Below are 27,197 nucleotides of genomic sequence, written 5' to 3' on the forward strand. Positions count from 1 at the left end.
ATTACTCCTTTGTTCTTGTCTCCAATGATATGATCTTCTGAATGATTTAACCTTATATACCTAGGAGTCTTCTGACTTTCTATTTTTCTGCTCTGATATTTAGTTACTGTTGAATTTTCTGCTACTACCGCGGTAACTGGTTTAACATTCTGTTCTAGTACAAGTGCTACCAGTTTAGTTATAATCATCTCCACTTCTAGTTCTCTCTCATAAGTCTGGATTTGACCTTTGTACAAATCATCCACCTTGACATTAGCACTCTCCATAATTCTATACAATCTTTTGTTATAACATCTATATTCTTTTCTTTCATTAGAATAACCAATAAATATCCCTTCATCACATCTTGGATCAAACTTTCTAGTGGAATCATCTCTTTTGATATAGCATTTACTACCAAAGATTCTCAAATACTTAACTATGATGGTATGATGAAAGAATAAGGATCTAGACAACTACTGAAGGGGGGGGGGATGAATTAGTAGATACAAAAACTGATATAATTCACCAATCTCTAAATCAATCTCTCAAAGTAAACTTAAAACTATCAATGGAATATCACTATCAAGCTAAACTGGTAGACTGTTACAATAGATTAACAGTAAATAACTTGAAACTCACAAACATCCAAATACTTTTACTAACATAAGTAAAACTTCATTTCATGTTGCTTCTGATTATCATGATTTATCAAAGTGGATTAAGTAGTTAAGCAAATCAACCATAGAAAACATAACCACAAAAACATTCACCACTTGACACAATATTTTTGACGTGGAAACCCAAATGGGAAAAACCACAGTGAGATGAGACTCACAAGATAACTATCTGAACTCTTCTGAAGTTCGCCCTGTTAGGAGCCTATTAAAGCTTTTACAAAAAGTCCTATTAAGAACAGACCCTGTTAGGGACCACCCAGTTAAGGATTGACTATAATGCCTTGTTAGAAGCAATACCCTTTGAGGAGTAACCTTTGTAAAGTATCTAGAATCCAAGCTAATGGATCACCTTGTTAGAGAATTTGAATATCACCAAGCTTGTTAGGGCTTACCCGGTTAGGAGATTTAACTGCTGTAATTGTTAAGAAACAACAGGGGTTTGCTGATCTGTTTGAATAGAACTACACTTGCTTGTTCAGATCCTTTTCATGCTCCTATATGCCTTTACTCAAACTATAGATACACCATCTAGTTCAGCAACCACACACTCAACAAAAAATTTTGCCAACTCTGAAACTAAACAACTCATCGACCTTATAAACAAATCAATTAGGTTGATAACACAACAAAAACTTAATTCACATAGAGATTACAAACAAGTCAGTTCAAGTATGACTATTGGATTACATAACAATCTCTACACATCATTCAAGAAAGCCTCAACTACTCCTTGATCACCACTTCATCGAACTTAGTAACTCATCACATGCTTTGGATTACATGCAGTATACTTGCTCATTCCCAAGACAAAAACCATTAACTCAACGTGCCAAATACACTTTGAAACTCTCTTCATACAATACGCATACATGTCATAATCATTACCGCTCATCATCAGATCATGAACCAATATAATCAATTCACCATACTTAAATCAGTTAGGGTTTATCAAATCAACAGGTAGGGTTTACCGGTTCAACTTTCCAATACTTAGCAATACTAGTTCACTCCACAAACTTACCTACCGCTTACATTTTCCTTAAACTAGTTCTTCCCACCAGTTACAAAACAACCTTACAACAATATCATTACTATTACTACTTATCAAGTTGCCATTAGTTTTATATCAAAGGTATTCTATATACTCTAGTTGGTTACTACTACCGAGATATTCAGTCGGTATGCACAATCTAGTCGGTTATTGAAGAAAGTAGTCTTAGAACATAGTTTACACCGAGCTATCTATCGAGTATCATTTCATGTCTACCAAGTAGCAAAGATGACACACTGAGTTGTTATACACCGAGTGAAACATGTTACCAGATTCATTGAATCTGGACATACATATGAAAACGTGTTACAAGATCGAGGAACATCTAACTGTTATCACATTGGAAATTGCACTTAAAGATTGTGTATGATTTTGAGGTCATCTAACCAATGAAATATTTTGCATGGTTATTCATTCGATAAAACATGTTTGTAAGATCGAAGCAATGAATGGATCACCGACATAAGAGATCTATTTATACAACATGAGTTAAGAATTAAAAATGTGTGTGCATTAGTGTAAGAAGACTGTTATAGAGACACAGAGGTCACCGAGAAGGTTTTCAGAGAACAGTCAAAGAACAGAGTAAACAGAAGGGTTTATCGAGTTACTATATGGGTTACTGAGGTATTTTATAAGCAAGGTAATCTATTCTGAGCACATAGAATTTGCTATAACATTCCAGATGTAAAGTTGCAGATATTTGTAATGATTTATTATAATATTTTGAAGTTGTAAGAGAAACCTTTAATAGGGTAAAAGACTCTAATCAAGTCTATAAATTGCAAAGCCTCTAACCAGGTGCAACATTTAGTCTAAGTGTTGTAAAATCCTTTAGCAAGGTAGACTTAACAGATCTTGTTACTCCTAACAGGGGAAGCTATCATAAATAGCTAAACATGTAGCTCTAACCGAGCACTCTTTATTATTGCAATAGTGAAGTTGTGGGTGCCATCCCCACCTCTCTAACCAAGAGTTTCTGCGTAACCAAAATATATGTGTTATGGAGTGAATCATGTATGTTTGTTATCTATTTGTTTTAGCTTTATATTATGTTACTGCACTATTCGATTTATGCATAACAGTAAAGTTATTATTGAAGAAATGTTTTGAAGTACCGATTCACCCCTCCCCTCTCAGTACATTAGCTTTCCATATTGGGCCTAATAATTGGTATTAGAGATTCAATCTTGGAAAAAGGTTTAACTGCCTAAAGAGAAAGATCTTATCAATGGAAGGCTATAAACAATCTAGGAGGATTGTGTATCTGTAAGCAGAGCTGGATCATGCTAATCAAGTGATCGCAGACATGCAAAGGCAAATGCAAAAATCTCTGAAAGTGAGAAGAAGATTATCTGATGATTTGCAGGACTCTCAAGAGTTAGTGGAACAAATTAAGACATCATCTGAGAATAGTATATCTAAAGAAACTGAAGAGATGATTGGAGTATTGAGAGAAAAGAACAAAGCACTGGCTGATCAACTAAAAGCAATGAAAATAGAACATGAACATTTCAGCACACAGAGGACTGAAAATCTTGATGCATTAAGGACAACCGAGGATAAAGTAAGAGATCTACAAAGAAAGAAACAATAACTTGAAGTCTTAGTATCTGATAAGAATGATGAAATCACAAGGTTGAGTGGAATTCAACAAAATCTGTCAGATCAACTAGGTTATGCACATCATGAAGCAATTTTGAAGGATGATGAGAATCAATCATTGAAACTTGAAGTATCAAGGTTGACTGATGAACTTGAAATAAAGAAGAAATCCAAAGAAACACCGAAGAAGAGTTATGAAGCATCAAAGATGTTGGATGAGCAACTGAATACAAGAAGACCCAACAAAGATGCAGGACTTGGTTACAAAGGAAAAGACTCTACCAAAAAGGGAATTCATACTACCGAGAGAGGAGAATCATCAAAGCAAGCTAGAAACAAGAACAACATCAAAAGAAAGAATCCTATTTGCAACTACTGTGGAAATCAAGGTCATACTGCCAACTTGTGCCAAATCAGAAAAGGTAAGCAACCAAATGTCACTAAGTCCAATGGTTATTGTTACAATTGCAATAAATATGGTCACACATCTAATCAATGTAGGACAAAGTCCGTAAACAATTATGAGAAGGCAAAATTCAAAGGGTTTTGTAAAAACTGCAATAGATATGGACATAGTACCGAGAAGTGTTGGTTTAAGCAAAAGAACTATATGTGGTATGCACACCGAGCAAATGCTAGAGGTTACCGAACTCACACAAATCCTTACCAACAATATTCTACAGTACCATGGGATTACAATACAAGGATATGGTGTGAATGTTGTGGAAGATATGGACATATAAGTGCCAACTGTTTTATAAGGTTTGGGATGTACAATTGAAGATCATGGAGAAATCCTAGTATGACATGTTTTCATTGTCACAAAGTTGGACATTTAGCTGGAGATTGCAGAGATCAACCTAGAAAAGACATTGAAGAAATAAAAGACAAATTAAAGATGATTTGGAAAAAGAAGGAAATTATGTCAAATGAAGAAAGCACCCTACCTACCGAGTTAGGTTCTCTTATTCCAAATTAATTGGTAAAGGTATGAAAGGAATGCATTCTATCAAGGTTAAATCTTAATAGTTCCTATTTTATCATGTACTTAATTCAAATCTGCATAATTAAGATGTAATAGTAAGTTTGAAATTCTATCAAAGTCTTTTGAAGCATTTTACAAGAAGCCTGTCAAGTCAGTGAACGAAGGAAGTTTGGTTACTTGGTTAAAGTGGAAAAATGAAAGAAGGTTAGTGGAATCGAGTGCATTTAATGTTTTTGACCTAACCCGCACGGAGCCCGATAAGGCATATTGTGTACTTAAAATTATTTTCGCAGTCATTTTCAACTCACCAAGTTTTTGAGAAAGCAGAGCAAAGCGAATCTAAGATGATCAAACCTCCTACAAAGAAAATTCAAGTATTTACATCAATCTCAATGCATTGTTAAGCTAGTTTACCGATCTTATCAAGTTGCTATTATTTGCTAACTGTGAAGCGTCTGTCGTTTGAAATATTGAAACCCTAAGGATTCTTTGTTAGCTTTTATCTGAAATCTAAAATGGTGCCTAAGATCCAAGATCCCATTGTTGTCAAGAATGTAGAGAAGCCCTCACTAAAATACTCTTTGGCTCCCAAAGTTGCATCTGAACCGGATGACAAAACCACTTTTTCACTCATCCCAGATAGAGTGTTGTTAGTCGAGGATGTGAGATTCTTCACCAAATGTCGTGTTGAAGAACTCGATCATGTTGAAATTAAAGACACCTATGATGAATTATGCACGGATGGTAAGTTGAATAGCAAGTATGAGCACATTAAGATCAAGGGATTAACGGAAGCCCTAACCTATCCCTATGTGTTCAAACCCCAGTGGGTCAAGTTTGTTCTGAGCAGAGTTCACGATGATTTCATGTGGATAGAAGAGAAACCATTTAAGATTACCAAGGAAACCGTTCATTTGATTACCGGTTACCCTATTTATGATCATGCCTGAGCCCAAAAGGTGATATCATAGAAGGAATTGATCAGTTTAACAGGAGTGGAATTAGATTGCAGAGGATTAAAATTGAACAATGTCACAGATGAAGAACTAAAATTTTCCATAAGAGTAATAGGTTATTGTTTCTTCCAATCAGCAAGGGAAAACAGTGTACCATGTGCAGCAGTAGACCTAGCATACAAAATTGTGAAAAAGGGAATGAAAATTAATCTATGTGAGGTGTTGCTGAAGAACCTGTTTGAGAATCTGAACACCATCAGGAAGCTGAAGAAGAACAACTCGGCTAATACACTAAAGTTTGGATCATTACTTGTATGCATATTTTTCTATTTTGAAAAATTCTTTCCATCATTCGGTAAAGTTGTTTGGGAGCTACACCGACCAATCACCCATCAGATCAATGACTTCATTAAAAAGTTAGGTGATAATTTCAATGATATTATGGATGATTACTTCAGTAAGTTCTAAGAGAAAATGCATAAAAGGTACCAGATTCCACCCTAGCTAGTGGAGAAATACAAAAATGACATATGTTTTGAAGTTGACACTGATTACTATTATGTGAATATTGTAGAACCAAGGACTCAATCTTTATCACCGATGGGTTACGAGATTGACTTTGACATCACACAACAACAAATTGATACATTTCTTACATTACTGAGACATGCTACTGAGCTGAGGTATGGAACCTATGAGGAAGTAAAGGAAAAAGTAAAAATGAGCATTGTAGTACCCAAAGCTACAAGAAAGACAACAATGATGATAAAGGCATTATTGGAAAAATTCAAAGAAGACTCTTCCTCTACACTTGTCAAAGGCACCATTGCCATTACCGAAGAGGAATTTGAATTCCAAGAGGAAGCTATAACATTGAGCACTGAATTGCCTAAGGGAAAAGTGTTGAAGAGAAAGAAACAAGATACATCAAAGGCCTCATCGACTCCACCTCCAAAGTGACCTAACACTAGAGCATCTGCGGCTTCACTGAGTAAGAAAGAAAAGAGTGGTACTATTCCCAAGTTAACAAAGACCTACAAGAAATCTACTCGGAGACTCATTTTGGCAAAAGAGTCTAGTGATACCAAATCAGAGGACGCAAGCAAATTTCAGATTGTCAAAAGCAAAAAGGTAAATGTACATAGTGTTGAAAACTTCTGTGCTAATATGAAAGAATATGGAGGATTTGGATCATTTAGATATGTCAAGTATGAAACTAGAAATAACGATGAGAAGAGAGAAATTGAAGAAGCTGTCATCTGCACACTTCTAAAATTCCGGTTAGCTCCATTGGAACTAGCTAAGTCACTTCCAAATGAACTTTATTTGCATATTGATAATAGGTGGAAGTATGCAATGGACTCGGATAAATAGATCAGAGAAAGAAGTTTGGATCATCTCTTTCCTGACATGTCAGTAGCTGAAATAAAAGAACATATGACAACCTACAACTTAAAGTTTCTTATCAAACAAAGAGCCTTAAAATTGATGAATGGGCTGTATATTGAAGTGGAAAATGAGACAAAAGCAAAGTGGTAGGAAATATTTAAAATCAAGGATGCCGGTGAGAAAGCTACAGTTGAAATTGTTGATGTCACCAAGCAAGATCCTGATGTTACCGAGCAAGACCCTACTAACACCATTCAAATAGATGAAGATGTCATAGATACAGAGGTACCAGAATAGGAAATGATAGAAGGCAATGCATATGCAAAACTTGTATCTAGTAAATCAGTCTTGGAACAAGTTCAGCCTTATCCACATGTCAAATAACCTATCTCAACCGAAACCCCTCATGACACAGAGCAAGGCACCGAAGGTCACAAGTCTAAAGCAGGAGAAGGTACTACTCAAGAACAGACATCTCAAGCACCTTCTAGCACTGAAAATGTTGCAACTGAAACAACAAGTATTGAGACATCAAAGGACTCTACAGAGGCTAAAGAAACTGACCAAAGTGTTGCCTCTACCGAGCAACCTAGCGAGGGTCATCAAGCCTCACAAGCCATTGTCGTAGTTCCATCGGTGAAAGGTAAAGAAAAGAAGATGAAAAAACATAGTTTTAAAGTTGATTTGTCAAAACCAATAGTGTTGCCCAATATAGATATATCAGAATTAAAGGGGTAAGAACTCATTGATTTTGGTGAACTATGCAAAGCAAAGGCCAAACAAGAGAAACAAATGGTGATTCAAAAGAAAAATAAGGTATTTCAGAAGGTGAAAGCACTCTTAATAGACATGCTACTTGCAGCTACAGTATCAATAGATGTAGCCATCCACATTCAACTGGATGAACTCCTAACAAAGATAGAGACATCTGGAGTAGATGCATCGGAGTATGTGAGCAAGCTAAAAGACAAAGAGCTCATTGCAAAAATGATAGAAGAGGCACAGAAAGCTATAGCTATTGGCAAAGTTAAACTTGTCAAATTTATTGCTGAGTTGACTCCTCAACTCAAGCACATTCTTTATTTATTTTAGAAACTCTGCACATTTTCTTTATTCATTGACATTAAGAATAAAACAGAGGCAATTGAGAAAGAGATCGCTGATCTCTCAAATAAGTTGACCACAGAGCCAAATTCAGTTCAAAATTTCTATACAAGGTTACAACAGCTCATGGCTCAATAATTGGACCTAAGAAATGAAGAACACAAGATCACAATGGACATAATGACACTTCAGACATCATTCCTTCCTCATCTTTCATCCGTCCAAGAACAGATCAACCGAGCCACCTCCTTATCTACTACACAAGAGGGAAGCACTCTAGATAGCTTAATATCATTATTGGCTGATATTCAAGCACAAAATTCTTTAATGGACAGTGTAAAGATTGCACTCTCTGTCACTCTCACTGAAGCACGAACCAAGTACAAATCCATTTTTGACTAGTTACCACCCCCGAATGGTAATTAAGTTTTGATGTTTGTCAAAAAGGGGGAGTGATGTGATATAGTATTAGGGGAGTGATATGATATAGTATTGGGGGAGTGTAGTATTCAAAGTATCAAAAAAAAGGAGTATAGTATACATGGGGAGTATACCGAGCAGAGCAAGCAGAGTATCCAAGATCAGTGAACCGAGTAGTGAACATGACAGTAAGCAAAGATCACGAGCAACACATAGAACATTGATCATCGAGCATGCAAAATCAGAGTTTTGTACAAGTATATCGATAAGGGGAGTATATTTGGATATATTATTTCATTGACTATTGTATATACTGTTAGTATAGTCAAATTTTGCAAGTATATAGATTATTGAGTTTTAATTTTGAAAGTAGTTTTTGTCAAACATCTCAACTAATGTCAAAAGGGGAGATTGTTACTACTTATCAAGTTGCCATTAGTTTTATGTCAAAGTTATTCTATATACTCTAGTCGGTTACTACTACCGAGATATTCAGTTGGTATGCACAGTCTAGTTGGTTATTGAAGAAAGTAGTCTTAGAATGTAGTTTACACCGAGTTGTCTATCGAGTATCATTTCATGTCTACTGAGTAGCAAAGATGACACATCGAGTGAAACATGTTACCAGATTCATTGAACCTGGACATACATATGAAAACGTGTTACAAGATCGAGGAACATCTAACCGTTATCACATTGGAAATTGCACTTAAAGATTGTGTATGATTTTGAGGTCATCTAACCAATGAAATATTTTGCATGGTTATTCATTCGATAAAACATGTTTGTAAGATCGAAGCAGTGAATGGATCACCGACATAAGAGATCTATTTATACAACATGAGTTAAGAATTTAAAAGGTGTGTGCATGAGTGTAAGAAGACTCTTACAGAGACACAAAGGTCACCGAGAAGGTTTTCAGAGAACAGTCGAAGGATAGAGTAAACAGAAGGGTTTACCGAGTTACTATATGAGTTACTGAGGTATGCTATAAGCAAGGTAATCTATTCTGAGCACATAGAATCTGCTATAACATTCCAGATGTAAAGTTGCAGATATTTGTAATGATTTATTATAATATTTTGAAGTTGTAAGAGAAACCTTTAATAGGGTAAAAGACTCTAATCAAGTCTATAAATTGTAAATCCTCTAACCAGGTGCAACATTTAGTCTAAGTGTTGTAAAATCCTTTAGCAAGGTATATCTAACAGATCTTGTTACTCCTAACAAGGTAAGCTATCAGAAATAGCTAAACATGTAGCTCTAACCGAGCACTCTTTATTATTGCAGTAGTGAAGTTGTGGGTGCCATCCCCACCTCTCTAACCAAGAGTTTCTGCGTAACCAAAATATATGTGTTATGGAGTGAATCATGTATGTTTGTTATCTATTTGTTTTAGCTTTATATTATGTTACTGCACTATTTGGTTTATGCGTAATAGTAAAGTTATTATTGAAGAAATATTTTGAAGTACTAATTCACCCCTCCCCTCTCAGTACATTAGCTTTCCATATTGGGCCTAACAATTACCAGTTAATTGACATCAATGATAACATAACATTTCATTAATGCGATCTTCATGCAAATGCCAACAGATTGTAGGTGTATGACCAAACCATAACTCATAAGGTCTCTTAATTTTGTCTCCTTTGATACGAACTTTGTTGAATGTATATATCACCGTGCTCAGAACTTCTCTCCAATAGATATATGCCAAATTAGCTTCCATTATCATAGTTCTGGCCGCATCCAAGATATTTATGTTCTTTCTTTCCACAACACCATTCTGTTGAGTTGTCTGAGGTGCAAACAACTATCTCTTTATCCCATGCTTCTCACAATAACTGTTAAATTCGCCATCCTAATCTAACCTTAAGCATTTAATCTTCAACCCTGTCTCTGTTGGTATTTTGGTATGGTTTTTTCATTGATGTCAACACCTACTAAAACACTAGCACTTTGGATATCCAACAACATTCACTGGCAAGCAAGTAACTATTGCACAGTTATTGGTATATGGTTCACCGACAAGATATAATGTTCACTGGTAGGATATAATGATCACCGACACTTGGAATGATATGGAAGACACTTGGTAATGTCGAAGACATCATGTGGACACTTTGTTTTGAAGAATTAATCATTGGTATATTCATATTTACATATTTGCTTTTACCGACAAATAGGTCCAGGGTTAACTAGGGTTACACCGGTAGGTTTATCTTTTCCAGATCAGCATGGCACGCTATGGAGATGATTTATTATTGTTGTAAATGCATTAAGCCGACATGTTCAATCGGTTATTGCATCCGATATTATATTTTTTGTAAAATGTTTTTATTGTAATATCTTGTAGATTCGACCTACTAAAATTGGTTTTAGGTTATGGTATAAATGTAAGATCTTATTTGTAAGATCGAATGTGGAATGCGGAAAAGGATTGTGAGAAGGTATATACGAGATTAAGAAGAGGTATACATGAAGACATCATTTGAAGGTGAAGCTAGGTTTTTGTAGAAGCATATAAGCATTACACCAATACTGAATCCAGCATATGAAGATGCTCTTTTGTGCAGTACATTCTTATTGGATTTAACCATCCAACTGTAGTTAGTGTGACTCCCATTTTTTGATTGAGCAGTGAGCTCTAGGCTATTGGCCTTTCTGCATGTGTAGACCCCATTTATGTACACTTACTATCTGCAGTAGTATCATCTAATTGTGGGTAAGGTTTCCCACCATGGTTTTTCCCCTTACAGGGTTTCCACCTACAAATATTGGTGTCATGTGTTGTGGATGACTTTGTGTTTATGTTTCATGCATTAATCTTTACTAGTATAGCAATTTACTGTTAACACTATCTACTGACATACTTAACTGGTTTATTGGTATTAAGCATTAAGTTGGTTTAATGGTTTTTGATTTGAATTTATTAGACAACTGATTCACCCCCTCTCTCAATTGTCTCCGGGACCTAACAATTGGTATTAGAGCTTAGTCCTCTTTTGCAGAAGTTTAACAACTTGAGGAGATTTAATGACTACTAATTATTTTAGGAAGGACAGTCCTAAACTTGATGGAACCAACTATGGGATATGGAAGATCAAGATGGAGACACATCTGAATTGCATTGGTAAAGACATCTGGAAAATTACAAAGAATAGCTATACTATTGCTGTAGCTGGTCAGACTGCTCCAACTACCTTAGCTAAAGATGAGGAGAATGATTGCAAAGCAAGAGAAGCATTTTTGAGCACAATATCAGATCAACAAATCATGGAATTATCAGATAGGTCTACAGCTAAAGCTATTTGGACATCTGAAAATGGAAGAAGATGAAAGGATTTTTGCTTTTATGGAAAGAGTAAATGAAATTGTTTTGGGTATTAAATGTTGTGGAGGAACCTTGAGTGAGGATGAAATTGTTTCAAAAATCTTAAGAGGATTTCCATTAGCATATAAAATGAAGGTTACTGTTATAAATGAGTTGAGAATAATGCCTAATACATTAGTAACTAGGGATACATTGATTGGAAAACTTTCAGCTTTTGAAATTGAGGAATTTGGTCATGTTGCTACTATAAAGACAGATTTGGCCTTTAAAGCATCAACATCATCTGCTCCATCATTTGACAAATCAAATTGGAAATCCTTTTATGTAAGAGAACTTGAAGAAACTAGGAAGGAGAATGAAGAACTTGAAGAACTTGAAGCACTATTTGCAAGGAAAATGCCAAAAGGTCTAGTTGGAAGTAAGTATGAAGGTAAAGAACCCTTTAAATGTTTTAACTGCAATAAGATTGGTCATATGGCTTCGAGATGCCCTGATAGATATGCTAGAATAAGAGAGGAAGCTAGAAGAACATACAAGCCTAATCCTGAATATCAGAGATACAGATTTAAGAAGAACAAAGACAAATCTTGTTACATTGCTGATGAAGGTGTGACTGATGATTCTGATGAGGATTGAGTAGACAATGGATGGGTTTTTATTGCTATAATAGAAGATCAACCAGCACCTACTGCTCAACCGATAGAACAAGCCCTAACAGCTAAATTTGAAGTAAAGGATGAATGGATCATTGACTCAGGATGCTCACATCATATGATAGGAGACAAAGGTAAATTCTTGAATTTTCAAGAATACAATGGAGGTTTAGTAAGATTTGGAGATGACAAAGCCTGTTCAATCAAAGGTAAGGGTACAATATCTCTTGATGGTAAGCATAACACTGACAATGTCTACTATGTTAAAGGATTAAAGCATAATCTTTTAAGTGTTGTTCAATTGGTTGAGAAGGGATTTCAGTTACAATTTAAGAATGGAAAATGCAAAATCATGAATAGAACTGGTTTAGAAATTGCAACTGGTAATTAGACTAGAGGTATTATCTTTTATTTGAATAACAGTGAAAAGGCATGCTTGATAGCACATATAGATGAAAGTTGGTTATGGCATAAGAGACTATGTCATGTAATCTTTGATTTCATGGTGAAGATCAGTACTTCTACGGCAGTTAGAGATCTACCCAAAATTGTGAAACCTCAGAATACAATTTGTAAGGAATGTCAATTTGGAAAACAAGTTAGAGCTAGTTTCAAAAGTATTATAGAAAAATCTAATAATGCTCTTGATTTGATTCACACTGATTTATGTGGTCCAACTAGAACTAAAAGCTTACAAGGTGATAGATATTTCATGCTAATTATCAATGATTATTCTAGAATGTGTTGGGTTACTTTTCTTAGAGAAAAATCAAAAGCACTTGGAAAGTTCAAACTGTTCAAAGCAATGGTTGAAAATGGAACCGGTAAGAAAATCAAATGTTTAAGATCAGATCAAGGAGGAGAATTCACATCTAAGGACTTTAATACATTCTGTGAAGTGAATGGAATCAGAAGATAGCTATCAGCACCTCAGACGCCACAACAAAATGGAGTTGTTGAAAGGAAAAACAAAACTATCTTGGATGCAGCAAGAAGTATGTTATCTGAAGCAAATTTACCACATGTGTATTGGAGAGAAGCGGTCAGCACAACCGTCTATACATTCAACAAAGTTCACGTCAAAGGTGAAACCGGTAAGACCCCTCATGAACTATGGTTTGGTAATACTCATACTCTTAAGTATTTCAGAATTTTTGGAAGTAAATGTTATATTAGAAGAGATGAGTACATTGAAAAATTTGATCCTAGAAGTGATGAAGGAATATTTCTTGGTTATTCATCTAAAAGCAAGGCGTATAGATGTTTTAACAAGAGATTGCAGAAAATTGTTGAGAGTACAAATGTAAAGATTGATGAACAATTTAGAGGAACTTCAAGGTATATAGACTCTCAACCAGCAATAGAAATTGTGACAAATGAACTTACACTAAATCCATCGGTATACAATGAAGATCTAGTTACCCCGGTACCATCAGAGGATTCCACAGTAATTGAAGAACAATAGCAAACTAAGACACCCCGGTATGTAAGATTGAGTCATTCTGAAGATCAGATAATTGGAAACAAATTTAAAGGAGTTATGACAAGAGGAAGATTGGAAAATGAAGAGGTATGTCTTATTTCTCAAATTGAATCATCATCTGTTAATGAGGCATGTGAAGATAAATTTTGGATTAAAGCTATGGAAGAAGAATTATGACAAATTGAGAAAAATAATACTTGGACATTAGTTCCCCGACCTAAAGATAAAAATGTAATTGGAATCAAATGGGTATTTAGAAACAAACTTAATGAAGATGGTAAGGTTGTCAGAAATAAAGCAAGATTAGTGTGTAAGGGATATTCTCAGAAACAAGGAGTTGATTACAATGAAACCTTTGCACCGGTAGCTAGAATTGAGGTAGTCAGTTTATTCTTGGCCTTTGCAGCTCACAATGACTACAAAGTTTATCAAATGGATATTAAATGTGCATTCTTGAATGGAGATCTTGAAGAGGAAGTCTATATTGAACAACCTGATGGATTTTCTTTGACAGATGATAATGATATGGTTTGCAAGTTAAGAAAAGCTCTGTATAGATTGAAACAAGCCCCAAGAGCTTGGTATGCAAGGTTGGATAAGTATCTTTTAAAGATTGGTTTTACTAAAGGAAATGTAGACAATAATTTATATTACAAAATAAGTAATGATGACATATTGATTATACAAGTATTCGTTGATGATATAATCTTTGGAGGAGAAGATGGATTATGTAAAGAATTTTCTATTAAAATGTAGCAAGAATTTGAAATGTCTATGATTGGAGAAATAAAATTCCTTTTAGGATTGCAGATTTCATAGACTAACAAAGGTATATTTTTGAGTCAAAGGAAGTACCTGAAAGAGTTACTAAAGAAATTTGGGATAGAGAACTCTAAACCGGTAAGCACAAATATGACTACAAATGACAAATTATCTCAAAGGGATGAATCTACACCTGTTAATCCAACTAGATACAAATCTATGATATGAGGTTTACTGTATTTGACACAAACCAGGTTTGATATTATGAATGCAATATGTATTGTTTCTATATTTCAATGTAATCCTAAGGAAAATCATGAATCAACAGTAAAAAGGATTTTCCGGTACTTACAAGGCACTGCAAATCTTGGATTATGGTATCCTAGTGATGAATATTTTGATCTATGTGCATACATAGATGCAAATTGGGTAGGAGATGTGGATGATAGGAAAAGCACCCCTGGAGGAGCATTCTTTCTTGGAAAGAGATTAGTTTCTTGGTTGAGTAAGAAACAGAGTTGTACATCTTTATCAATAGTAGAATCAGAATATGTTGCAGCAGCAACTAACTATACATAGGTACTATGGCTTAAGCAAATGTTGAAAGACATAAAGGTAAAATGAAAGGAACCTATTACTATATATTGTGATAACACTACAACAATTGATATATCTAAGAATCTGGTATTACATTCTAAAACAAAACATGTTTCTATCAAACTGAATTTTCTAAGGGAAAAAGTTGAAGAAAAAGAGATAAAACTAGTTTATGTGAATACTAAAGAACAGTCCCATGCCCAAACTTTTGGGCAAAACACAACCAACAATTTTTTTTTGAAACACTTAATTACATGCAACCATCACTTAAATAGTTGCGACAACTTAACAAGATGTTCCAAGCAAATTTTTAAATGATATTAAATACTATTATAACAATTACGATAACTTCTATTATCAAGCGGTTCGAATAAAATTTATAAGAGTAATAATAAATTCACTCAAAAGTCCCCTTTTATTTCGGTTGCGATTATTAGTACATAATTAAATCCATCTCTTCTAATTAGATATTAACATAATTACTTGGTTCATCATTAATTATTTATTACATATCAAATTTCCTCCATCCTGTTAATACATCCTTTCTTAATATTTTAATTTAAATGTGGAATATTAAAAGAATTATTATTATTATTTTATTTCCTCAAATTTATCCCATAACTTAATTCTAATCCACTCCCTAAACAAATTGACGAGGTACAATTTGTTTCCAATAATCATTTATTGCTTTAAGGAACTAATTAAATTTAGTCCTAGCTCTTAGCTTATAGATGTCTGTCATTAATTAAATTATGATTAATTTTAACCAACTGAAGAGTTGATTAAATTCATAATGATATTCATCCTGTAAGGTTTAATCTCACAAACCTATATTTAGAATAAACTCCAAAGTAGTAATAAAATCTAAATACATCCTTTTGTTTCATACCCTTAAGTCTAACAAATAAACACCTAATAAAATATCAGATCTACCATTTATCCTTAAACAACATTATCATTAAATGTCTAAGGTAAGGTAAACATTATTATATAATAAACTATATAAAAAGAAGTCCTATATATATAATTAAATTATTTATATTTTTCCTTAACAAATGTTGGCACAATATACCCAATTCACTCATATAATTTTATCTCGCTCTAAATCTATATATATGTTATATTTATATATATATGTGTATATAAATATATATATCTATATACACATATATATATATACCTAAATACATATATATATATAAACTTTAAACATGTTTCAGATTATATAAAACAACCATGGATACCCTAATTTTATTACTATAAAAATAGAGCACTCTTTATTTTATTCATTTTTTCTTATTGCCCATATTACCCTAGCCTTAACCGGCTAGGGTTTTATAATTTTTTTTTTTTTTAATTTGAAACTTGGATTGTGCAGGGGGCTATGAGCGAGCGGTGACCATGGCACACAGGCGGGGTTTTATGGAGGGAGCGGGGAAGGCAAGCAGTGGTGACCCCGGGGGCACCGCTCACTATGGACTCCCACAGTGGCGGCGACCACTGTGGACGCCCATAGTGGCGGCCCTTGGGCCGTCCACTGTGGGACGCCATAGTGGCGCCACCCATTGTGGTCGCCCACAGTGGCGGCTCTCGGTCGCGCCGTCCACTGTGCCAAGCACAGTGGTTAGACCCTTTCCCCGACCACTGTGCTTAGCACAGTGGCTCGGCAGAACCCTATTTTTTTTTGTTTTATATTTTTTTTTCAAAATACAAAAATAAAATAATATATTTAAATATATATATATATATATATATATATATATATATATGCACCAATATGTTAAATATGTTAATATATTTAAACTAAAATTTATAAATAAATATATATACACATATATATTTATTTATATGCTTATGTTTTGGAATTCTTATTAATTTCTTAGTTTCTAAAGGAAATAAATAGGCTAACTAAATATAGGTTTTCTTTCTGTAAAAATAAGAAATTAACAGCATTAGATATACTTAGAATGACATTTTTAGAATTTATTCATTCCTATTAAATATGATTAACTATAGAATTTATTTCTGCATTAAATAAATGTCGGAGCCTGATAATTTTACAGCAATTATCCAAATGACAAATTTTAATGAAATAAGTAGCAACTATAGAAATATGAAATTATTTTAAATCAATTAGTCCATTTAATCGTTAGATTTTATTTTCTGTAATTAAGTAATTTATAGTATTCAATAATTTAAACAACATTTATATAAATGGCGGAATTCAATAATTTTAACAAGAAGTAAATGTTTTATTAATTAATTTAAAACTTAGAGATATGTATAGAAAATAGTCTGATTTTTATTTTCAGAATAAACATGCATGCAAGCATAAAATTTTTAAGAACATTGTAAACTGATATTCAACAAAATCTTTTCATTTATGCAATATTAAATTAACAGAAATAATGCAATTATTTAAGGCATTTTTAGAATCCAATATAGACATTATTACAAGAGGGTGAAATACCCAAACTAGTCCCTCATTCCTATTGAATGAGGACTTCAATTAAATTAGATACATCTTCTTTCCTAAATAGGTACAATATATAGTTTCCTTTTACATTTCTGCACTTATAATATCAAATACTCCGTTTCCAAATATTTTTTTGCAAACAATTAAAACAACAACTTCTACTTGTCCTTTTCTTTCCTTTCAACAACCTGCAAATAAATCAATGCTATGACCATGGAGTGCTCACCTCCCAGCCTAGGCTAACTAGTAGCCACCCTCGAGCTCAGAGAACCAAGCCCTAGATAGGTAACACACATGCAAACTCAAATAAACAAGGGAAAACAACCACAATCACATTCCCAACCCAAACTACACTGCACCACACAATATGATGTCTTTTCAAGGGTGGTAGTGGACCAAGTACCCTGAGGAGACTCCAAGTATGGTAAAACATATAGCCACCTCATGGCAAACCAAAACATATAGCCACCTCATGGTAAAGCAAATACATGAAGTGTAATAGCCCCACATTCCTTATTTCCCTCCTTATGAACCCCAATGCATAAACAAGCCATGCAGCAAGGGTCACATAGAATCCCTTGTGATCACTCTCATAACGAGAGCCTCTCACTCGAGGGCTATCACTTCTACCACCCACAAGACCCTCCTCTCTCCCAAGAGTAGGAGGTCTTGATTACTCCCAAAACACATACATGGCATAAGCATAAAACACCAAATAAATTTCCAAGAAATACATGCACGAAAACAAGTCTTTTACACAAGCATTTCTTTCAAAACAACATGCAACAAGAAAATATTATAAGAAAAATAAAAAAAACCAACCTTAAATTGCCCAAAGGTATGCTAGTTTTGTTGAGGATGAACAACCCAATTCCACAGTTCTTCTCTTTCTACCCTTAGCCAAAATTCTCAATCCAAAATCTATCTTTTTCTTTCCAAAATTCTTTTGTCTCCAAAAATGGAGAGTGGGTGATTACCCCCAAAATTTCTCTTTCTTTCTTAAGAAGACACTAGTGTGAGTTCTCTCAAGTTTCTAAAATTGAAAAGGAAAGTAAGGTAAAATGGGAAAGGGAACTCTCATTCAAAAAGGAAGGTTCACAACTTAGTTCAAGTCTTCAAACTTCAATTTTCGCACAACTTAGAAAAGTCACTTTTTACGGTGTCAAAAAGGTCACATGGGAGTATAAACTTGCCTAAAGTTACCCCTAACCCTTAGGTATACCTTATGGGCTTTAGGAAACCCTATTAAACTACCCCTAGGTGTCTATTTAACCCCTTTTAAACCTCTCTGAAGTTTATTTTCTGGTCAAACCTATGTTGACCATCCCAAAGATTCTTTACGCAAGACATTTATGGAATCACATTACATTAATTGAAAAAGCTATAGTCAAACAATTCCCTCCAAGAGATGAATTTAAAAATTCAAACATAAATCAACACGTGTCCAGTGACACAAAGAAAATACTTTTACAAAATTGCACATGAAATCTTGTCTCTTGTTGGATTTAAATAAATCAAATAAATAACATTTAACACACATGCATCATCTACTATTACGAATAAAATATGACACCACGGGGTGTTGTCTCTCCAAATTGACAAACCCTGGTTTTACGAACATACATAGGTCTAGGTTTGGTTCTCTATAATATTTCCATGGTCACATGGGTAATCTTTTCCTGCGCCACTCAAATACACATTAGTAATTTCCAATAACCTCGTATAATATTAAACACATGAATTAGAATACACATCAACACATCGCATACAATTTACATTTGAACAATTCACTATATCTCATACCCAAATAAATCCATATAAGCAATTATCATAATTCTCATAATTTTGGTCCACACATAAAACATACATCCTAATTCTATCATCATAATAAAGTCCTGCAAATCCAATAATGACATACATCATCTCCAATTTATCCTATTCTAGAATCATATAGAGTTCTATATCATAAAGCATATAAATGAAGCATCAACATCCATCGATGTTATCCAATCATGGAATCATATAAGTTCTACATCCAGACATAGCTGACATACATTAAATCAAGATTATCCAGTCAATGGATCTCTTAGGATTTCAAATTCATAACACATCAAAATGTACACCACAACGTGCAATAACTCTATAACTTGGTTCAATTACTTTTCTCACCAATCTATCTGTCTAACACAATCCATTATATTGAATTATAAAGCATTTATTAATAGGGTCAAACATGGTCAACTAAGTTAATCAAAAGTTGGGTTTGGGGAAGGCCTTACATAACAACTTGCAGATATTTTCACAAAACCTTTGCCTAAGGAGACCTTTGAATATCTCAGAGATCAACTTAGAGTCATACCACCACCGGTAGAGACTTAGACAGTTGATGATTGTCATCAACCGATAGAATTAAAAGGCAAATCTTTTACTCCGGTCTTTGATGAGGAAACTACTTCTTAGGGGGAGTAGTTGGCATTGATTGGTATTGGTTGGTATATTGAATTGATTGGTATTTTGTATATGAACTTATTTTATTATAACTTTGGCATTTGATGTCAAAGGGGGAGAGATATCTATGGAAAAACACATTATCTTTTAAGGAGAGATTGGTATTGAAAATCCTTGGATAAACACATGTTGCTCCCGGGGGGGAGATTGTTGTTTAGGAGAGATTGTTGATTTTTGGTATTTGGCATTTCTGTTTTGGCACTTTGGTGGTTTTTCCATCTTGTGTTGCCATCAATGCCAAAGGGGGAGATTGTTGGTATTTTGGTATGGTTTTGTCGTTGATGTCAACACCTACTAAAACACTAGCACTTTGGAGATCCAGTAACATTCACTGACAAACAAGTAACTATTGCACAGTTACTGGTATATGGTTCACCGACAAGATATAATGTTCACCAGCAGCATATAATGATCACCGACACTTGGAATGATATGGAAGACACTTGGTAATGTCGAAGACATCGTGTGGACACTTTGTTTTGAAGAATTAATCATTGGTATATTCATATTTACATATTTGCTTTTACCGACAAATAGGTCTAGGGTTACCTAGGGTTACATCGGTAGGTTTATCTTTTCCAGATCAACATGGCATGCTATGGAGATGATTTATTCTTATTGTAAATGCATTAAGCCGACATGTTCAATCAGTTATTGCATCGGATATTATATTGTTTGTAAATTTTTTTTATTGTAATATCTTGTAGAGCCGACCTACTAAAATTGGTATTAGGTTATAGTATAAATGTAAGATCTTATTTGTAAGATCGAATGTGGAATGCGAAAAAGGATTGTGAGAAGGTATATGCGAGATTAAGCAGAGGTATACACGAAGACATCATTTGAAGGTGAAGCTAGGTTTTTGTAGAAGCATATCAACATTACACCGGTACTGAATCTAGCATATGAAGATGCTATTTTGTGCAGTACATTCTTATTGGATTTAACCATCCAACCTTAGTCAGTGTGACTCCCATTTTGTGATTGAGCAGTGAACTCTAGGTAGTTGGCCTTTCTGCATGTGCAGACGCCATTTATGTACACTTACTATCTGCAGTAGTATCATCTGATTGTGGATAAGGTTTCCCACCATGTTTTTTCCCCTTACAAGGTTTCCACGTACAAATATTGGTGTCATGTGTTGTGGATGACTTTATGTTTATGTTTCATGCATTAATCTTTACTGGTATAGCAATTTACTGTTAACACTGTCTACCGACATACTTAACTGGTTTACCGGTATTAAGGATTAAGTTGGTTTAAAGGTTTTTGATTTGAATTTATTAGACAACCGATTCACCCCCCCTCTCAGTTGTCTCTGGGACCTAACAGTCTCTATCTCAACTTTATCTTTAAATATCTTAAACTTTCTAATGCTTCAAATTTCTCCCTTAGAAAAGTAACCCACATCTTTCTAGAATAGTCATCAATGATTAGCATAAAATATCTATCACCCTGAAAACTTTTTATTCTAGTAGGACCACACAAATCAGTATGAATATGATCAAGAACATTATTAGATTTGTCTTGTATACTCTTAAAATAAGTTCTGACTTGCTTTCCCATTTGACATTCCTTAGATACTAGATTATAGGGCTTCACAATCTTAGGTATATCTCTAAGAACCTTAGTTGAACTGAAATTTACAATACAATTAAAATTAACATGACACAACCTCTTATTCCATAGCCAAATCTCACCAACTTGTGCAATAAAACATGTCTTCTCACCAGAGTTCAAATGAAAGATGTTACCTTTAGTCTATGTATCGATTGCAATATGCTAACTGGACCTGTTAATGATTTTGCATTTTCCATCCTTGAACTGTAATTGAAATCCTTTATCCACCAACTGTCCTACACTCAAAAGATTATGCCTTAAACCTTCAACATAATAAACATTATCAATGTTATGCTTACCACCCAATGATATAGTTCCTCTTCCTCTAATCATACATGCTTTGTCATCTCCAAATCTAACCAGTCTACCATCAAATTCTTGCAAAGATAGAAACTTCCTTTTATCTCCAGTCATATGATGTAAACATCCAATGTCTATCACCCATTCATCCTTGTCTTCAATTTTAGCAGCAATGGCCTTTTCCTCATTTTGAACAACAGGTGCTAGAGCATCATCCTTGATAGCAAAAAATACCCATTCCTTCCACTGCCAGATCCACTAGATGAATCTTGTGCTGGTTCATCATCAGAATCAATCACACCTTTCTTATTTGCATAGTAACATGATTTGTCTTTGTTTCTCCTATACTTATGCTTGTTCTAATAATCATGGTTAGGTCTAAAATATCTTCTAGCTTTATCTTCAAATCTTGAATTCCTTTCAGGACATCTAGATGCAAAATGATCTTTCTTATTAAATGCAAACCATTTAAAAGGAGATTTTCTTTCATACTTACTTCCCGTTGGACCTTTAGGTACTCTTTTGGTAAATAGGGCTTCAAGTAGCTCAAACACATCATCTTATTTCTTCATTTTCTCTAGTTACTTCACATATAAAGCTTTCCAATCACTCTTGCCGGTTGATGATGCATATGTGTGAAAAATAGATTCAATCTTTGCAGCTCCTTGAGGGCCAAATTCTTCAAGCTCAAAAGTAGTTAATTTTCCAACCAGAGTATCCCTATTAACAAAAGTGTTAGCCATTGTTATCAGCTCATTAATTGCAGTATCCTTCTGTTGGAATCCAAGAACACTAAGAGGGGGGGTTGAATATGTGTTCTACTAGAATGTTCAATTTTAACCTTATTAAAATATGCATTCACCAACCTGTAAACCAATACATATATAATTAAAAGAAGTAAATCAATCAATGAACCAATAACACAAATTAACACAATAACACATAATTATACGTGGAAAACCTAAAAATCACGGTGGGATATGTGACCCACAATATCAATTTACTGGCCATATGAAAATATATTATATAATATGGGGGCTTGAACATGTAGGAAGGCTTACAACCTAGAGCACACTGCTCAACACAAATAAGTCTCACTTACTACAATCACTTTGAATAATAAAACATAATATTGAACTCATTTAATGCATCTGCTATGCTTGATTGAGTTTCGGTTCAAGCTTTGATTGTTTCGGTTCTAAAAAATCCCAAACCCTTACCGGAATAACCTCTTACATAACCTTCACATTACTCACAACATCAAAATTCATATCATTATAGTTATATCCATCACATCCTATCATATCTCTCCTATCACAAAATGATCTAATCAACTGACCTATATACCCTTAGAATCCTTCATGACTCATGTCAGTTTACATAGATAATTACAAAATGATTATACATGCTAGCTTAATACATATATACATAAATATCAAAATGATTTTTCAATTGCTGGATCTCCCAATGATGTCGGCCTCTTATGTCGGTAATCATAGAATCCTTCCTACCAGTGAAGATACCTGCCGATGCCAGTAACGGTGAAGAACTAAACCAAAGAATGAAGCCGAGACATGTTGCCATCAATGACAACATATGAAATCAATCAAATGAGTACCAATTGCCAACAATCTCCCCCTTTGGAATTGATGGCAACACTCATGTGAAAAATGATAATGGTTTCCATATGTCATTTTCAACTTGAGATTGCTCCCCCTGAGTTGAATATCCATCTATGATCATGATCTGTACAAAATACAACATATATCCTGATGTCAAGAATATATTTTTCACTTATACCTCCCCCTTTGATATCAATGCCAAAAGAAATAACAAAAACCAAGATAAAGAATGAAAGTCTGTACAAAGAATGTGTCCCAAAACACCTTACCGGAGCTGAATATACTTGAAAATTTTCGGATAGGCTTTCTCCAAAAGCTCTAGATAAGTATCCCAACTAGATTTGAATGTGTCAGAAACTGATACAAGTCCATTAAGCATATGAGCATATTACTCTTTCTCCTTAACCTCTACCGGTGTCGGCTTACCAACCATATCAATGAATTCCTTCTTATGTACACTCAAGGAGTCCTATCGGGAACTCACCAATCCTTTGAGCCCTTTAGCTCTCCTTATGATTTTTTATTTATCCCTTTCAAGAGCTGAAATCTGAGATTATAATACCAAAATATGTCCATCAATAGATGTAGTCAAATAATTGGAGCCATCAAAAGAATTGACTATACCTACAATTTTATCCTGTGAATCCTTAATCCCTTTATCTATATCTGCAGTAAGTAATCCAGTGTTACAACATACTCTGTATATATTAGTACATTGCCTTAAAGCATTATCAATTAACTTTAGTTTGTAGTAATCTCTTTCTTCTCTGATTTGATCATCTGATCAAAAGTATCTCTCTTAGCTTGTGTGAATCTCTTTAATGCCTGTCGGTTAGACATCTATTGCAGTGATTGAAAATCCTTAGAAATGTGCTTAGTAAATTTTTTAAGCTTGTCGGATGGGCTTGCTGCTTTTTCAAAATGGCACTTTGGGACAAGTCTGTGCAAGATTGGAATTGATTGATCAATTTTTCCTTTGTCTACTGAACCTTATTCATCATCTTCTGAGAAACCGTCATCATGAGCTCAATAGAACTTATCTCAGGTATGCTCTTTTTCTCTACCTGGAAGGTATCAATTGACAACAATCATTTGCTCGCTACCAGTTCCCTGTTGGATTCCTCTTCCTTCTCCTCTGATGGTTGATTAACTTTAATAACTTCCTCTTTTGTACCGGTGGCTTCGCCACTTGGTGCAGTATCAATTACTGTCGGTTCCACATGAACTATATCGTTAACCTGTACATTCTGTCAATCTGTCGGTATATCTATATTTTTTGGTATCACCTCTATGTCTAGTATATTAGATTCTACCGAGGGATCTACATCCAATGCCTTATTATCTTTAAAAATTGTATGTGCGGTACCTACTATACCTTTGCCTTTCCCTTCAACCGGGATGTCAGTAGTGTCACTTTTAGCTTTCGGTGAAGTGTAGAAACCAAGGTTGTCAATAAAGAATCAAATCTATGCCTTGTGGGTATCACTAATTATTTCATTAACCCTACCTACCATAAGACTATTTATCCCGTGCTTGCTTTGAAAAATTATTTTGTCTGCAACTTCAAATGTCATATCCAACTCATTTGGAGTAATAAATCCACAGGTAGTTAATAACTCTTGAATTTTTATGTGCTTGTCCTCCTCCATAGCTGATAATATCCTAGCATCTAGATTGTCATATAGTTGTGCCAGTATTTGCTTCTCTATTTCTAATGAAACTTTCTTAAATATATCCAGATATAACAAAATTGCTTCTTCAATTTCTCTCTTCTTATCATTATCTTAATGCTCATAATAGAATTGTACATTTTTCAAAATACCATCCTTAGTGATTTCATCTACCAATTCTGCAAGTCTTGGGTGGAATTATAGTTACATTACCAAATACCAGATGGTGCAGAAGGTGTTTGAAATGTTTCCTTTGGAGCTCTTTTCTTTGCCAGTACCTTGATTGTGAGCTTCCTTACCAGTTTCTTCCTTGCTTCCTCCTTAGACTCCCCACCTTTCTTCCTCAATACCCTCTTAAATGCAAGGTGATAAAAATGAAGTGGATTCAAATTTTTAACTTTCAAGAAATCCTAATCCATCATTGATATGAATGACTTCCAATGGAGTATACCAGATCTCGGTCAAACATCTCCATGCCGGATAAACCTTTTCCAATGTCTAGAACATCTTCCAGAACTCCTTCCTGGGGCTTATGCAATATTTTCATGAATTTTGCCTACCCCTAAGGCATCTGCCTCAATTACTGGATGAGATTCTTGCTAGTGCAAGATCAACCTCCTTAGCTAGTTGAGTAACTAGAGTATTCCCATCTGCTGATTGATCATTTGACTTTCTAACCCATTTCTTGATATGATCTTTGCCAGATTTCATTGACCTTTTCTTTCCCTTTATCATTTGATCTATCATTGCTAACTAGTGGATTTTTGCTTCTACAGAATTTAGCTATGTGTCCAATCTTGTTGCATGCATAACATATAACATTGTTCTTTTAAATTGCTTTGCTATAATCGGTATAATTGCTTGACCTGTACTGATTAGCCATATGTCCAAATTTTCCACATGCATCTAATTTTACATTCATTTTGCAATCTTCTGTCTTATGACCATACTTATTGCATTTACAACATTGACCGGGAGTAGAATTATAGTTCTGCTTTGCTCTATTTCTACATTGCCTAGCCATGTGACCAAATTTATTACTGTAGACGTATAAAAATGACCAAATTCCTAAATGAATATTTAATGTTCATTTTATTCTTGTTCCTCTATTTAGTTAAATCTAATTTAATTAAATCATCCACATTCCTCTATTTAATTAAATAAATTATTCAATTTATTTATTTAATTTCACTTAAGCCTTTTATATCATTTAATTGAATAAATCATTTTATTTAATTAAATCCCTTCTCTCTACTTTTAATTAAATTTACATTTAATTAAATAAGTTCACCCCAAATAAATAAATCTAATTTATTTAATCCTCCAATTGCAACCATAATTGAAATAAAGCAATTTATTTTAATTAAATCATATTATCCCTCACCCACTTGCAAAATCCTACATCTCCCACTTGCCTCCTAAAACATTCTTCTAGAACCCACCTAATCCTAATAAATTAGCCTAAATCCTTCAATTATCCCCTTTCCCTAAATTTGAGGATGTCACTTCTCAAATTTGGAGTAGAGTCTTCCAAAGGCATTAGAGCCTTTATGGCTTCAACAAGCTAACTTGTTGAATACCCCCGAATTTGGAAGGACTCTTACAAATTTGCCCCCAAAGTCTTTTAAACCATTAATGGTTAACTAACCCTTTGTGGCATGGTTAGACACTTTATGCCTAACTCAACCCTCATCTAACCTAGGGGTCTCATCAAGCATTCATTGCTTTGACCATGGGTATCCCTTTAACCCTTGCACAAGAGTTTACCCTTTGGGTAAAAGATTTATCCAATGGATAACCCTAACCTAACCTTAACCCTTATCTCCTAAGGTAATTATGAGGTCTTCTCAAGCATTTAATGCTTCTTACCTCTCCTCTCAAGCAGTCTTATGTTGACAATTGCCACCATTTCATTGGTGAGAATTGTAAACATGGATTGATAACTTTCAATCCTGGCCCTTGATAAGATTATCCAATCTTGACCATTCATTGCCCTGTTTTTC

This window comes from Cryptomeria japonica, chromosome 10, assembly GCF_030272615.1.
Source record: "Cryptomeria japonica chromosome 10, Sugi_1.0, whole genome shotgun sequence".
Classification (NCBI taxonomy): Eukaryota; Viridiplantae; Streptophyta; class Pinopsida; order Cupressales; family Cupressaceae; genus Cryptomeria; species Cryptomeria japonica.